The following is a 15454-nucleotide window of genomic DNA, read 5'->3' on the forward strand; positions in this document are numbered from 1 at the left end:
TTTTCATCCTTACAAGTAAGACATAAGAAAAACTGGTGAACACTTATATCAAGGGACACATAAAAACAGTCATAGAAGCCTTCTCTGTAATAGGTGACACTGGAAACAACCAATATCAACAGTTGAATGAATAAATAAATCTGTTATATTCTTACAGTATAATATTAAACAGTAGTGAAAATGAATTACAGTTACTAGCATCAACATAGGTGATTCTTAAAACTGAATTTTGATTGAAAACACCAAATTGTAAAAAACTATATATATAAAGTTGATTCCATTTATATAAAGGACAAAAATAGGCAAACCTGAGGAATTTATGCCACATAGATGGTAATACTGTACAGAAAAGCAGGATAGGTGGATCTTCTTTTTATTTATTTGTTTTATCCTCAGATGGGCATTCATTTCCTATATAGTAAGATAAAAAAGTGTTTTGATGAATATTCCACAAGAAGTTTCACTGGTAGGATGACTTGGTACTTGGACATTTCTGTTCCTCAGGGCCCCCTTTCTTGTCCCTCACCCTGGAGTCCATACCAAGACCGCTTCCTCTCTCTTATCCTTTCTCTCCTCCCTGAAGTTTATTTCTTTTGGCCACCACCTGAGGCTTGGGCAGTCTTGTTTTACACACAACGTAACTGATTGAGAGTAAGAAGTGGCATGGAGTGAAGTCACCTCTTCCACTGATTTTGGGAATGGAGAAGGAATGGGCAAGGAGATGCACTCCTGGCTCAGAAACAGGAGGTGGAGTTCAGGATGACCCCACCTGCGTTCTGAGATCCATACATTTGAATGACAAAAAACTCATTTAAAATTCGGAGACTGCTTGTTCTTCCAAGTGCCCTTTCCATTTATCTGACTGTATCAGGATCTGTTTTGCATATCAAAAGCTTGTCCCATTGCTTGAGAGGCAGGAGCTCCAGGATGCTTAAACTCATCTTCCTTTGAATCTTAACAGTTTGAGTCTTCACTTACCATAGATATAAATCTGCATCACCTCATTATGAAAGTTGTTTAATTATATATGAAAATGGAATGCTTCACCTTTCTCCTACATCTTTGATCTTGATACAGTGTTTGAGTGTTTTTCAAATATTTAAATAAATGCATTTTTAGTTATTTGAAGCACATTTTCAGGAATTCCTTTAATTTTTAAAAACATTTTTATTATTGCAGAAGTTATAATTAAAGAAATCAGGGGCCGGTCCTGTGGCCGAGTGGTTAAGTTTGCATCCCCCACTTCAGTGGCCCGGGGTTTCAATGGTTTGGATCCTGGGCGCGGACCTCGCACCACTCATCAAGCCATGCTGAGGCGGTGTCCCACATAGCAGAACTGGAAGGTCCTATGACTAGAATGTACAACTATGTCCTGGGGGGCTTTGGGGAGAAGAAGAAGGAAAAAAGATTGGCAACAGATGTTAGCTCAGGGTCAATCTTTTAAAAAAAAATCTTGCTCCCAGAGGAAAAAAAAATGAAAGAAATTAGAATATGTAGATCAGTGGTTCTTAGTCAGGAGTGAATATGCTCCTAGGGGACATTTAGCAATGTCTGAAGATAATTTTGGTGGTCCCAACTGAGGATACGGTGTTACCAGCATCTAGTGGGTGGAGGTCAGGGATGCTGCTAAACATCCTACAATGCACAGAACAGCTTCTAATAACACAGAATATTCCAGCCCCAAATGTCAGGAGGGCAGAGGTTGAAATTTACATAGATTTACAGTGAACATACATATGCATACCTTTTTCTTTGTTTTGAATATTTAAGTCTTAGACTTAGACAACCCACATCAATTTCATTATTCCTTCCTAGACAACAGCCATTTTGTTCTTGTTGTAGTTAGCCAACTGGGTCAAGGCTATGTTTCTCAGCAGTCAATCTCTTTACCTAGCACAATGCCCTATCTGAGAACTTCTAGTTTCATCCTATACTACTTCACCTGTTGACTTTGCTTGGTAACCAAATTTAGCTGCATTAACTCTCAAGGAGTCACAGAGCTAACTGTCTTTCATTTTATATCTCTGATGAATTTTAATGCAAAGATGGAGTGTGTATCAATGTCCCGGTGATTAAGGATTTCACTTTTTCCTTCAAAATCCAAATGTTTCCACTTGCTCAAGCAAGGTAGTTGTGTTGATTTTGGATAATGAATGAAAAAAATTGTAATTAAACATAGCCCCCAGTCCATGTCAGTGTTAGTTCTCAGGCTATAAGTGAACTAATCAGAGACCACAGTAGCTTCAGGAAGACAGGTGCACTCGAAGTAGCCTAAAAATCAATTCTTTTATTGTAATTAACTCTTTTAGGGGCTTTGGCAGAATATTCACCTGGGTCTCGGTGGGCTGAATGCTGCGGATCTTGGAAAATAATGCCAGACGACGGTAAGCCGTTCCTTTGTACAGCGGTCTCCATCTTAAGACCTCTGGCTGGGCAATCATAATAACAAATATTATTCAAAAGATTAAAGGGACAGCTTTTTAAAACAATGCAGATTCTCAGGCTTTGTCTTCAGAGACTTGGGTGAGTGGGTTGGGAGTGGGAGCCCAGAGTATCTAACCAGCTCCCCCAGGTGACCTGAAGCAGATGGAGAAGCCCCAGGTTAGAACAGCAGCTTCTGCTTCCTAGCTTGCCTATCAGGAAGTTCCGACAGGCATTTCTTTCACGCCTGTCCTTGAGTGCAGAGAAATGTAATAATGATTTAGAAGAAGTAACCTTGATTAAGTGCTGCTGGGGAAACGTTTGGCCTCAGCCCTGTCTCTTTTGTCAAGGCAAAATAAACTTAGATGTTACATGTGAAAATGCTTACCAACTGTAAAACAGAAAATAAGCCTATTTCACGCACTCAGCAAATAGCTCGTATGTTGCCTCTCACACAACAAGGTGCTTAGTTGCATGACTAAGCAGAGAAAACTACAGAATATCAAAATGTGACTGCATTGTTCTCTCATTTAGAGCTTAGAAAACAAGGAAGGATCGCTAGATGCAGATTGACAACGTTCCACAGGATGCAAGGAGCTCCAGATTCAAAGAAGATTAGAATCCTGGTGTTCCATCAAAGCAGAAGGTCATCTTTCTGAGACTCAGCAGAAATATACCCTGCTCAGAGTACATCAGCAGATTCTTCAGGAAGACTCACACATTTGGATGTAGAACCTTCCTGAAGGCTTGGGGGCCTGGCCTGGACACTTACTATCTTCAACTCCACTTAGTTGCTAATTCCATGATACAGCTACCTGGACCTTGTACACAGTGTCAGCCAGCACTGCCCAACAGAAATATATAATCCACAAGTACAATTTCAAATTTCCTAGTATCCCTGTTTAAAAAAGTAAAAATAAACTGATAAAATTAATTTTAATAGTATATTTTAATTATATATACCCAAAATATTACCACCTCAGTATGTAATCAATAGACAAAAATTATTAATGACCTAATTTACGTTCTTTTTTTGTATGAAGTCTCTGAGGCTTTGAGGTCTGGCACGGATTTTACACTTACAGCACATCTCATCTTTTCCTTTTCTTCTTTTTCTTTTTTTTTTTGTAAGGAAGATTGGTCCTGAGCTAACACTGGTGCCAGTCTTTCTCTATTTTATGTGGGATGCCATCACAGCGTGGCTTGACAAGTGGTGCTAGGTCTGTGCCTGGGATCTGAACCTGTGAACCCTGGGCTGCTGAAGTGGAGTGCATGAACTTACCTCTACGCCACCAGGCTGGCCCCATAGCACATCTCATCTTAATTATCCATTTCAAGGGCTCTATAGCCACATGTGACTAGGGGCACCATATTGGATAGAGGAGGACAATTCAGTCCATTTAAATATGTTTTCTTGTCCCTTTAATTTACATTATTATCTTTTTCATAAAGGGACCTACAAGGGCTAGTGAGGTGTCTGAGGATTTTTATAGGTTTACTTTATACTTTTAAGCAGCAGATGCCCCTTTTTTGGCATAGAGCTCTGTGAGTGTTGATAGACGCATGGAGTCATGTAGCCGTGACCACAGCAGGATTCAGAATAGTTCTCTCACCCTCCAAAATCCCCTTGTGCTCTTCTTTTGTGGTCAAACTCTCCCCCACCCACACTTCCAATTTTTTCTTTTCTGTTTGGAGCAGTTTTCTCCCCTTTTACCAAAAAATGAATTGAAGAAATAAAGATAGGTGGGAAACAGAAACATAGCAGGGAAGATACAACCGTGATAGTGGGAGTATATTCTTTCCCAAAGCTCATGTGCAATGAGCTCTGCTTTACTTGAAGTCACACAAGCCCACTCAGAGGGGGGCCATGTGCTTTCCCTTCCTCCACAGTCATCTGTCATTCCTCTGCAGGTGACAGGAATAGGAGGGCCTAGCCCAGAATACTCCACATGACAGATGGCAGAATTACACCAGGAGAGACCCGCAAGAGGGATGCAGGCAAGGACTCCACAGGTGAGAGCCTTTCCATGGCTAAAAAAGAGGGCACTGAAGGGGACCCCCACTGCATGCTAGGTACTCGTTTCGGGATTCTCCACTGCCTCTATCTTTCCATGGCCTCTTAGCTTTACTAAGGAGACCAACTTATGAAATAATAGCCCTTTCGTGCTTGTGCAGCTCCTATCATGGACAGGCCTGGAGTGCTGCCTTCATCAAAGTGTGGATGACCTGGGTTGTGCCAAACACCACAAGGACAAGTGTCCTTGGGCCAACTGACAGCAGTGGCTCTGGCTTTGCTGTGCCTCTCAGCGTTTCCATTCTGTTCACAAAGCCTGGGAAACAGATGGGAAGGGGCATGTGGAAGTGCCTCCCTCACATATATGCCACTATTGGCACCCAGGTTAGGGAGGGGAAGGTTGTTTGTTTGCTTGATGTCGTTCCAGGGGCACATGCCTACTGTGCTGTCCTTGGAATCATGCTCCAGAGATAGAGTTCTGCAAGTCACTCACACACACACAAACACACGCACAGACACATCATACACACATGCAAGCACATTACCCTCAGTTCACATTGCTGAAAATTCGTCTTTGCAATTTGTGATTGTAACAATGATGGTCTTTAGACTGTCTATTCTTGGACATCTCTGTAGTATTCCCTACACTTTATATACTTCTCCTAATACATTTTTTTATCTCCTACCCTCCCTCACATAAACATAAAGTTTTGGAAAAAAAATCAAGAGATAGTGATAACATAAAGGAAGGCACTGTCCTAAAGATATATGCATTAAGTGGCCAAGTACTTTGAGTAATTATGTTGTAAAAGTAAGGTAGTAGAAAAGCAATTATGTCAGAATCAAAAATTCCTTTTAGAGCCAGCCCTCATGGCCTAATGGTTAAAGTTTGGTACACTCTGCTTCTGTGGCCCGGGTTCAGTTCCTGAGCGCAGAACCACATCGCTCATCTGTCAGTAGCCATGCTGTGGTGGCAGCTCACATAGAACTAGAACTTACAACTAGAATGTACAATTATGGGGCTTTGGGGAAGAAAAAACAAGAAGAGAGAGAGGAAGATTGGCAACAGATGTTAGCTCAGGGCAAATCTTTCCCAAAAATAAATAAATAAATAAATAAAATTTAAAAATCCTTTTGACCTTGTACCTTGTCTCTCCCGCAGTCTCCCAGAAACACTCTTATACTGGAAAACCTGGAAACCCTCTAAAAGTCTGCATATCTGCACTGGATGGTTATCAACTAGTTTACCTAAGCCATTTTAGGTTTACCATGTAGTTCAACAAAACCAAGTATCCTCATTGGCATTCACTTTAGAAGGGAAGATGTCCTGTGGACACGGGGACTTGTTAGGCAAAGAAGAAAAAGAGGGAAGTAGTGGAGGAAGTAATACTCTGTGTTCACAAATTCCCTTTCATTTTCCTCCTGGGCATGTGGGAAGTCCAGCTTTTCCCAGTCTGCCCGGCTAACTGAATTGTGGCTGATGAGATGTGGACAGGAATTGTTGCATGCCCCATCCAGACCTACCTTCTCAAACCGCTAGGCATTGTCCTTCTCAGCCAACCAGATCCAAGATATCCCATGAGGACTCTGAGGCCCCTGGAGATGGTGGAGCCACTTAATGGAAGGAGCTTAGGTGTTTGTTTGAGCTGAGCCTCTATCTCCAATCCTCAAACTACACTGGACTGTGAGGTGAGCCAGAAATAAAACTCTGTGAGTCTCTGAGCTTCTGGAGTTGTTTGTAACAGCATTTTTCATTTCCTAATCAATACAGGTACCAACCACCTGACTCCCAACTTTCCTCACCTCTGGTCTCAAGGTAGGTCAGTCACACCCGGTGCTCCTTCAGGCGATGTAGCTATGAAAGATATGATGCTTATAACTCTTTGGGGACCAGGGCTTGCCATGTCTAATTTTACTACTGTTCAATTTACTACTGTCTACTGTCCAATTTTCATTTGCTTCTTTTGGTCTACAGGGGAAATCATTAGTGACAACTTGGGTCTCCTAACGCCACTAGGGCAAACAGCAGTTACACGCTTGTTGGAGCCTGATTGCTGGTGTCCTGGTAAATGTTTAACAGTTGGTTCTCTGGGAAAAATCATACACACATATATATAAGTACATAAGTCTACTATTAATTTTACTGATATTAAGAATATGTAGCACATAATTTACAAATAAAACATACAATACTTTTTATTGAAAACTTTGTATATCCAATTGATTCTCACAGAATGCTTTCATCGATTTTTGCTAAACTCTTGCATCCATAGGCAATCTATTATTGCTGTTCAATCATGATTTGACAAAGTTGCATCCTAATCTGCTAATTCTTTTCCTAATACATTTATTGTCATTAAATCTGAGACATAGTCTCTGTTAGATTATTTCTCGGCCTCAAACAAACTATATCCACTAAAACGAAACGTCTTTCAGCTTCAGCACTACATATATGGGAATTTCACTCATTTGTCAATTACATGAGCAACTTTTTTGCTGAATTGGATAATAGTTTTTGAATCCTGGAAGAATATTTTCACAACTTTTCATGCTAGGCACAATGCAATAGCTATCCACGTGATGCCCTTTTATGTTTAACCTGCATTATTTTCATGCTAGGCACAATGCAATAGCTATCCATGTGATGCCCTTTTATGTTTAACCTGCATTATTAATATTTTTCTCCATCAGCTTCTTAAGTCTAGATCAAGGGTTGGGAAACATTTTCTGTAAAGGGCCAGATAGGAAACATTTTAGGATTTCTGGGCCAGATGGTCCCTCTCACCACCGCTCAACTCCTCCATTGCACAAAAGCAGCTATAGACAACCCATAAACAAATGGGCATGGCTCTTTTCCAATAAAACTACGAAAACAGATCATAGGCTGAATTTGCCTCACTGGCTGTAGTTTGCCAAACTCTGTCTAGGTAATCAACAAAGCAATAAATCAAGTTTTGATATACAAGTTTTGCCAGTTTGTTTGGTGTAAATACTCCCACCATGGTCAATGCCAGACAACTGATGTGATGTCACTGAATGCGGAGTTGGGAAGACATGTGCAGTAGCAGAGCATTATGTAATATTTCTTCCATACAAACACAATAGAAAAAACTGCAAGACCATAGACTATATAATACTAAAGTGTAATAAAACAATTAGGAAGTGATATTGAGTATTTATCACCTTTTTAAAATGCAATTTAATTATAAGACTGTATAATTTAATTTTTAATAATGATTGTATTTAACAACTTGCTCACAACATTCCCGAAAACTTATTAATCAGATCTCACAAGACAGTACAAAATGTTTGTAACCCACTGCTTAACCCTGAACACTTTCTCTTCTCTGTGGCTGTTGTATCAGAGTAGGGGCATATCTCTTATTGATTGATTTTTTTCTCGAGGCACAGTTAGAGTTGTTGGAAGGTAAATATTCTTGAATCTTATCTTGCTCAAAAGTTAACTTTGCCAACACTCAAAACTTAAAGCATCCATCAGTTTTTACTCACATGTTCAAAGCTATTACAGATTCATCGTACACTTCAAACCAAAACATGCTCAATCTTTTCCTTAAACATAGTGTGACTTTAATTTATCTTTATTTAAGAGTAGATATGATAGATTATACCATTATGTGAAAAATTCTCATGCACAGCCTTTTACTCTTTTTAAACATCTACCTCAAGGTGAGATAATCAAAAGCTCAAATGTAAATGTATTACAGCAAAAGAGATCCTTACTTAGAACATCTATTCATGAGGCAATGTGGTTTAATTGAGAAGGACGCCAACTTTAGAATCAGAAAAATGTAGGTTCAAATCCGTGCTTTGATATGTGCTCACTTTATGATCTAAGGTAAATTTTTTAACCTTTTTCAGCTTCAGTTTCCTATTCTGTAAAATGGGTCATGAGGTTGTAATGAGGCTTAAAGGAGGAAAAAACCCTGTGAAGTACCACAATGTTCAGCTCGCATAAAACTTTCAGTAAATGGTAGCTGTTACTGTTATTCACTAAAACTTTCATATTACCCAATTAAGTTTTCCAATCATGAAGCTGATGATCACAATAGTTATTTAAATGTCAATGATTATTCACTTTAATGGTTCTATGTTTGGATTGGGGGCCCTGTATTTCAGATACATGTGTCCTCTTTGTCATGCAGTAGGTACCAGCAGCTGTGATGAATAATCAAAAATTTTCAGATCTACGAAGTTGAACTGGCAGATATCAGTTTGCCCGTCTGGTAAACTGAGCTTCGTATACTTTTCAACTAGATATAAGAAGCGAAAACATGACACACTACCACTTGAAAATGATCTAGTGGCTTGCCATCTCAATGATTTTCCTAAGTTACTTTGTAAAACCATCTGAGATGTCTTGCCATAGCTGAATAAATGCACTCAGTTTCAAGTTAGCTCCACCTTTTCCTGTTCTGTGTCAGGGATGGGTAATGGGTTTAGACATGGTATTAAAATTAAGGCATCTATTGTCTTTTGCACTTCTAAAGGTGCATCCTAAACTGTTTATACAAATGTTCAAATAAGTTTTTAGGAATATTTCTCTTATTAACTTCAGTATGAGGTAAACACAATGCCATCACATGCACTTGAGAGTTCTAACCCAGTACTTAAGGAACATATAAGCATGTGTTGGTATTGTCATAAGTTGTTGTCTTTTCCCAGTGATCTCTTTATCTCCTCTGGCTTTTAATGTTGATGACACAGCCTCATTAAAAAATTGACTCACGATTTCACTTTGAATCTTCCTAAACTCCCATTGAAATGTCCAAAAACATAGAAGTGATTCCTGACTTTCCATACAATCATCTGATTTTATTATTTTATTGTAACTTAGACATCCATGCAGTGAGAAAAACTCATATTCTTGCCCACTTTAGAGTTGCTGATGACATCAAACTAATGTCATCATGGTGATAGATATGCTTGATACGTTTGGTGAAAGTATTTTCTTCATCATACTTAGCGTACATAGTTAAAAATAACCATGAGGTCATTTGCTTTGATTTCTTCTAACATGCTAAATAAAGCAGTCACCAGGCCCAATACAGGTCAAAGAACTACCAGAAGGAAAGGAATAAGTGACATTCTTTCTTTATGTTTCTCTTCTTATTTCCTTTTTTCTTTCAAGTAATGTGTACTTAAATATGATCTCTATTTGCTGTATTTTGGTAATCAGATACCTTATAGCAAGGTAGCTTTCTGGAGCTATCAAGTTGTATTTTGCTCCCTATATATTTTAATTCTCCAATTTCAAGCACCTAGCAAAGCCCTTAATGTTTTCTTGCCTCGGGAATTTTTGAAGAGCTGAAAGCAAAAGCCCTCAGCTTTTCCTGCTTTTCGTGAAAGCCTGAACACATGGAGGAGATTATAACTGGGTTTCCTGGGGGGGAACTGGAGACAGAGATGCCACTTTAGAGAGAACATGGGTGAGCTGAACAGGGGAAATATTCTTTAGCAGTGGGCTTTGTGAGACATTATCAGAAATGTTTAGTGTGAGCAAAATCTTGTTTAGTAGTTTGGAGAAGAAAACTGGTTTTCATAACTGCAGAGATCATGAGAATGGAACAAGTGCTCTCTGAGTGGCAGGGCTCAACAATTTAGTGGCAAACACAGGAGAAACTCCTCAACAAGCAGTGGAATTCTCTCCTGGACAACTCTCTTAACAGGTAGATGAAACTCTACCAAGGCAAAAATGGATAGACAGATAGACAGAGAGAGAGAGAGATAGACAGACAGATAGATAGATAGATAGATAGATAGATAGATGGATAGATAGATATTTTCCTGTCCTCTTTAAGGATAAAAAGATTTGAATATATAAATATATGTTCAATATATACATTTCCAAGACAACTTATTTGAGCTCCACATACTGAATGCACATAAGTATCTAAATGGATAGGAAAACAAAGAAAATATTATACGGTAAAAAAAAATCTTGTAGTTCAAAAGAAGCTTATGCATCTGAGTTTTCAGAGGAAACATTCTGTGATGAAACAGATTAAACACCAAGAAAAAACCAGGAGAAAGCTATTTTTAAAATCTAATTTATATTCTCAATATGATTTCCTAAGATATTATATAAATGAAAAAGGAACAATTGAAAGCAGGGGACAATACTTTCAGAGGGAAATCGTTATGTTAAAAATGACAAATATAGTAGAGGTTCTAAAGAACAGAATGAATAGTAAATTAAGAAATTAGATAAACAGCTTGAGAAATCCTCCTCGAGCAAAAAACAGAAAAACAAACCCCATAAGTAATTACTATTAAAAAAAAGGCAAAGAGAATAGATCCAAGAGATGTTATATAAATAAAATAGTATAAAGCTTTTCATACATATTCCTACAGAGAAACAGTAACAGAAAATAAATATATTTGTATACATCTGTGTATATGTAGTAGGGAGTGGAGAGGTTGGTGGAAAATGAGGAAGGATGGGCTCTGACCAGGGGTAGAATATCATGTGATCCACAATAAGCACAAAAGGTATTTTAAGTGTCTTATTTTATCTTTAAAACTCTTGCAAATTTAAATTTTATCCCAAAATATATCCAAATTTGTTTAACGTGATGAGAAAAAAAAGAGAAATGTTTCATAGCATTTTCTGCTGCTTGTATCAGCTGCTAAGAAGAGCTAAAAAAAATTGGATGAACTTTTAAAGTATATTATTGAGTGCTAACTATATAATAAATAAATGAGTACCCTCAAAGTTAAGGAAACATGGAAGTCTCTTTTGCCTTGAGGAGTTTGCAATCACAAAATATTAGAATTGTATTTTTGATGGGATTCTAAGTGGGAAGAGACTGAGAAGAAATCCCAGGGCCTGTACAGATAGGGCACGCTATCAGAAACTCTCTGCAACCAACTCCCTCCATCATCCCCCCAGAATAACTCCTGAGACCCCAAATGGCCACGTACTCAAGGGTGAGGGCAAATCAAAATGGCGAAACTCATGGGGAATTTCATACTGGTATCAAGCCCTTTGGTTCTACAGGTAATATAAAACCTTGAATTTGGTTTAAGGAGGTCATAGCATTACAATGACCCCAGGTAACTTGCAGAAGCAAAAGTAAATAATTTCTGGAGGGATGCACCTTTAGTGCATGCCTCAACTAATTCCAGCAAATAATTTTTCACGTGCAATATACACACAGCCAAAGATAACTGGAAGCCCAAGCAAATTAGTCTTTATGAGCAAAACCAGGAGAATCTAACAAAATACCTTAAAAGGCTTCCTATACTGGTCCTATTAGAGACAGACTGTAAAACACCTCGGCTATATGTAAACAAATACCAGATAAGCTTAAAGATATCTGCAGAAACAGAAAACTATAAAAATGCAACACTGTATATTTGAAAAATAACCAGACAGAAATTCTAGGAATTAAAAAGAAATTAACCGGGGCCGGCTCTGTGGCTGAGTGGCTAAGTTTGCGTGCTCTGCTGTGGTGGCCCAGGGTTCGGATCGGGGGCGCGGACATGGCACCGCTTGTCAGGCCACGTTGAGGCAGCATCCCACATCCCACAACTAGAAGGACCTGCAACTAAGATATACAACTATGTACAGGGTGGGGCTTGGGGAGATAAAGCAGGAAGAAAAAAAAAAAAGATTGGCAACAGTTGTTAGCCCAGGTGCCAATCTTAAAAAAAAAAAAAAAAGAAATTAACCTCTTTAGAAATAATTGATGGCTGTAACAGCAATTAGACACAGCAAAAGAGAGAATTACTAAACTGGAAGATAAATTAGGTAATTAAATTATCCAGAGTATAGCACAAAGATACAAATGTAGCTATAATACAAAAGAGACACTAAGAGTCATATAACACAGAGTGAGAAAATTTAATATATTTGGAACCAGAATCCAAGAAGGAGAAAAAATTGAATGAGACAGAGGCTCCCCTCAATAGCAGATTAGACATGCTGAAAACAAGATTGATGAGCAGGTAAACAGGTCAATAGGAACATCCAAAATGAAGACACAGAGAGAAGAAAGGATTTAAGTTACATAAAATAGCATTAGCAATGTGAGACAGATCAGGAATATGTAACATACATTTAATCATAGTCCCAGGAAAAGAGGACAGAAGAAATGAGACAAAACCCATATTTAAAGAGATGATAGCTGAGAGTTTCTCAGACATGATGAAAGGCACCAGTCCACAGATCCCACAAACCCAATGAACCTCAAGCAAGATATATAAGAAATCCACTGTTACAAATTATGGAGAAACTGCAGAAAATAGAAGACAAAGAGAAAAACTTAAAAGCAGACAGAGAATAGAGATAGTTTAACCTCAAGGAAGCTACAGTTTTACTGTCAGCTGCCTTCTCAATATAGTAGAGTCCAGAAGTCTGTAGAATGATATCTTCAATGTACATTAAAAAAAACTAACTTGGGGCCAGCCCCGTGGCTGCATGGTTAAGTTCACGCACTCTGTTTTGGGTGGCCCAGGGATGCTGGGCACAGACACGGCACTTCTCATTAGGTCATGGTGAGGTGGTGTCCCACATGCCACAACTAGAAGGACCCACAACTAGAATATACAACTATGTACTGGGGGGATTTGGGCATAAAAAAGCAGGAAAAAAAAAGAAGATTGGCAACAGTTGTTAGCTCAGGTGCCAATCTTTAAAAAAAAAAAACTAACTAGCAAGCCAGAATTCTATATTCATTGAAAATATCTTTTAAGACTAAGATGAAATGATGTTATTTCAGTCAAGTAAAACTTGAGAGCATTCACCACAAACACTGCACTAAAGAAAACTCTAAAACGTGTACTTTAGGTAGAAGAAAATGATTCCAGATGGAAGATCTGAATTGTAAGAAGGGATAAAAAGCAAAGGAAGTGGGAAATATGTAAGTAACTCTAAATGGGTTTGACTGTAAAAATAAAAAAGCAAAGTTTTTTCAATTTTAAAAAATATATAATTAAAATATTGACAAAAGCAATATAAAAGATGAAAGGAGGTAAATAGTGTTAAAATTTTTAAAAGATCTTTGTATTGTTCAAGATGAGGACAAAAGTACTAATTAACCTTAGACTTTGATAAATTAATCTAGATTTCAATTTCCAAAGTAAAAATAAAGAATATAAACAGGATATATAATTCAGAATAAATAGACGAAACATATGAAATGCTAAAAATATAGCCCAAAGGAAGTCAAGAAAGGGGAAGGAAAAACACGGAAGAGGCTAGACAACTAGAAAACAAAATAAGATGGTAGATCTGACTCCAAAATATTAGTCATTGTTAATTTATATGTGAATGGATTACTTGACTGACTGTTGTCAGTCTGGATTAAAACAAAACAAAACAAATACACCATTTGTTTTTTAACAAAAGATATATTTAAACAAAACAAAACAAACAAAAAACACCAGAAAGGTTGAAATGGATCCTAAATCATCCTAAATGCTTAATGTACATGCTAAATCATCACTTAGAGAAATTTATAGTCTTGAAGTAAATGTGTTAGAAATGAAGAAAGGCTGCAAATTAATAAGTTGAGTATTCAACTCAAAAGCTGGAAAAATAATAGAAGAATAAAACCTTAAGAGAGGAGGAAAGTAAATAATAAAGTTAGGAGCAGAAATTCATAAAAATAAAAACAAATATGCAACAGAAAGGAGCAATGAAACCCACCAAATAGTTGTCCTTTGAAAAAGTTTAATAAAATTGATAAATCTTTGATGAGGCTGATTCAAAGAAAAAAACAGAGAAAGCACAACTGGCCAGTATCACAACAGATCCTTCAGACATTAAAAAAGATCATAAAAGGATATTATGGTGAGTTTATGCCCCAAACATGACAATTTAGATGAAATAGACAAATTCATAGAGAAGGTTTAAGCTAAAAACACTGACTCCAAAAGAAATAGAAAAACTAAACAATCTTAAAACCCTTGAAGAAAGTAAACCAGTAAGAAAAATATCTTGCAAAAAGACCTGGCCCTGGTGATTACTGTGTCAGTTGTCAATTCATTGCTTCTTAGCTTCAAATGCACATGTGAGTATATGCCCCTCCACTCTTCCTTCTTCTCAAGTTTTGCGTTGTAGGCCACCTGTTCCAGAAGGCAGTGTGAGGTGGGAAAGGATTATCTGACCCACACTGAATTTTGAGGGGTTAAGACATGAACTGTTACTGTTTTAAGCTTCTGAGACTTAAGGGTTTGTCTATTATAGCAGCAAAGTTCAATTATCTTGAGTAATACCCAAATGTATAAAAAGAAGCCTGTCCTCATATACACTAAAATATTAATTGTGATTATATCTGAGTACACAATTATATGTGAACTTTCATTTTCATTGTTCTTAGCTAGTGTGGTTAAAAAAATTCCTCTTTGATCTTCCCTTGCAGATTTGGGATTAAAAAAATGATACAGGTGTTCAGTAGTGTAGTAGAATTTTTCCAACCAAATAGATGCAAAGGTCATATTACCTACTTGGAATTCAAATAATATGTATGTTTATATTAAAAATCTCAGTGGATCAGTGGTAACTTTGCGTTGATCAGCAGGACAAACCATTATTAACCTTCAGTCAATAACTATGTCACTAAGTAAGAAATAGTAGTTGAGTCAACATCAAGTATAGCTAACATTTATCGAACATTCACTATGACTCAGGCCCATCTACTAACCCCTTTAATGCTCACAACCATCCTGCGAGGTGGATACTGTTGTTATCTCCAGTTTCCAGAGGAGATTGAAGGACAGAGACATGAAGTGACTTGCTCAAGATCTCAGCCTGTAGAAGCTGACAGAAGGATTGCAGACCTGATGGTTTGTGCCAGTACATGTGCTCTTACCCGCATGCTGCATTAGACCCTATAATGCACTCCTCTAAATGAATCTCAGAAGAAAATCTATCAATCAGAGGGAAGTCCATACCATAGGTACTATTCTTAGGGGGAGATGGGCCAGTAGGAAGCAGGTCTGTTTCTAATTGACCGAAGTTATATTAGAGGGGGCAGGGAGGCTAAATGTGCAGGG

Source organism: Equus quagga, chromosome 6, assembly GCF_021613505.1.
Source record: "Equus quagga isolate Etosha38 chromosome 6, UCLA_HA_Equagga_1.0, whole genome shotgun sequence".
Classification (NCBI taxonomy): Eukaryota; Metazoa; Chordata; class Mammalia; order Perissodactyla; family Equidae; genus Equus; species Equus quagga.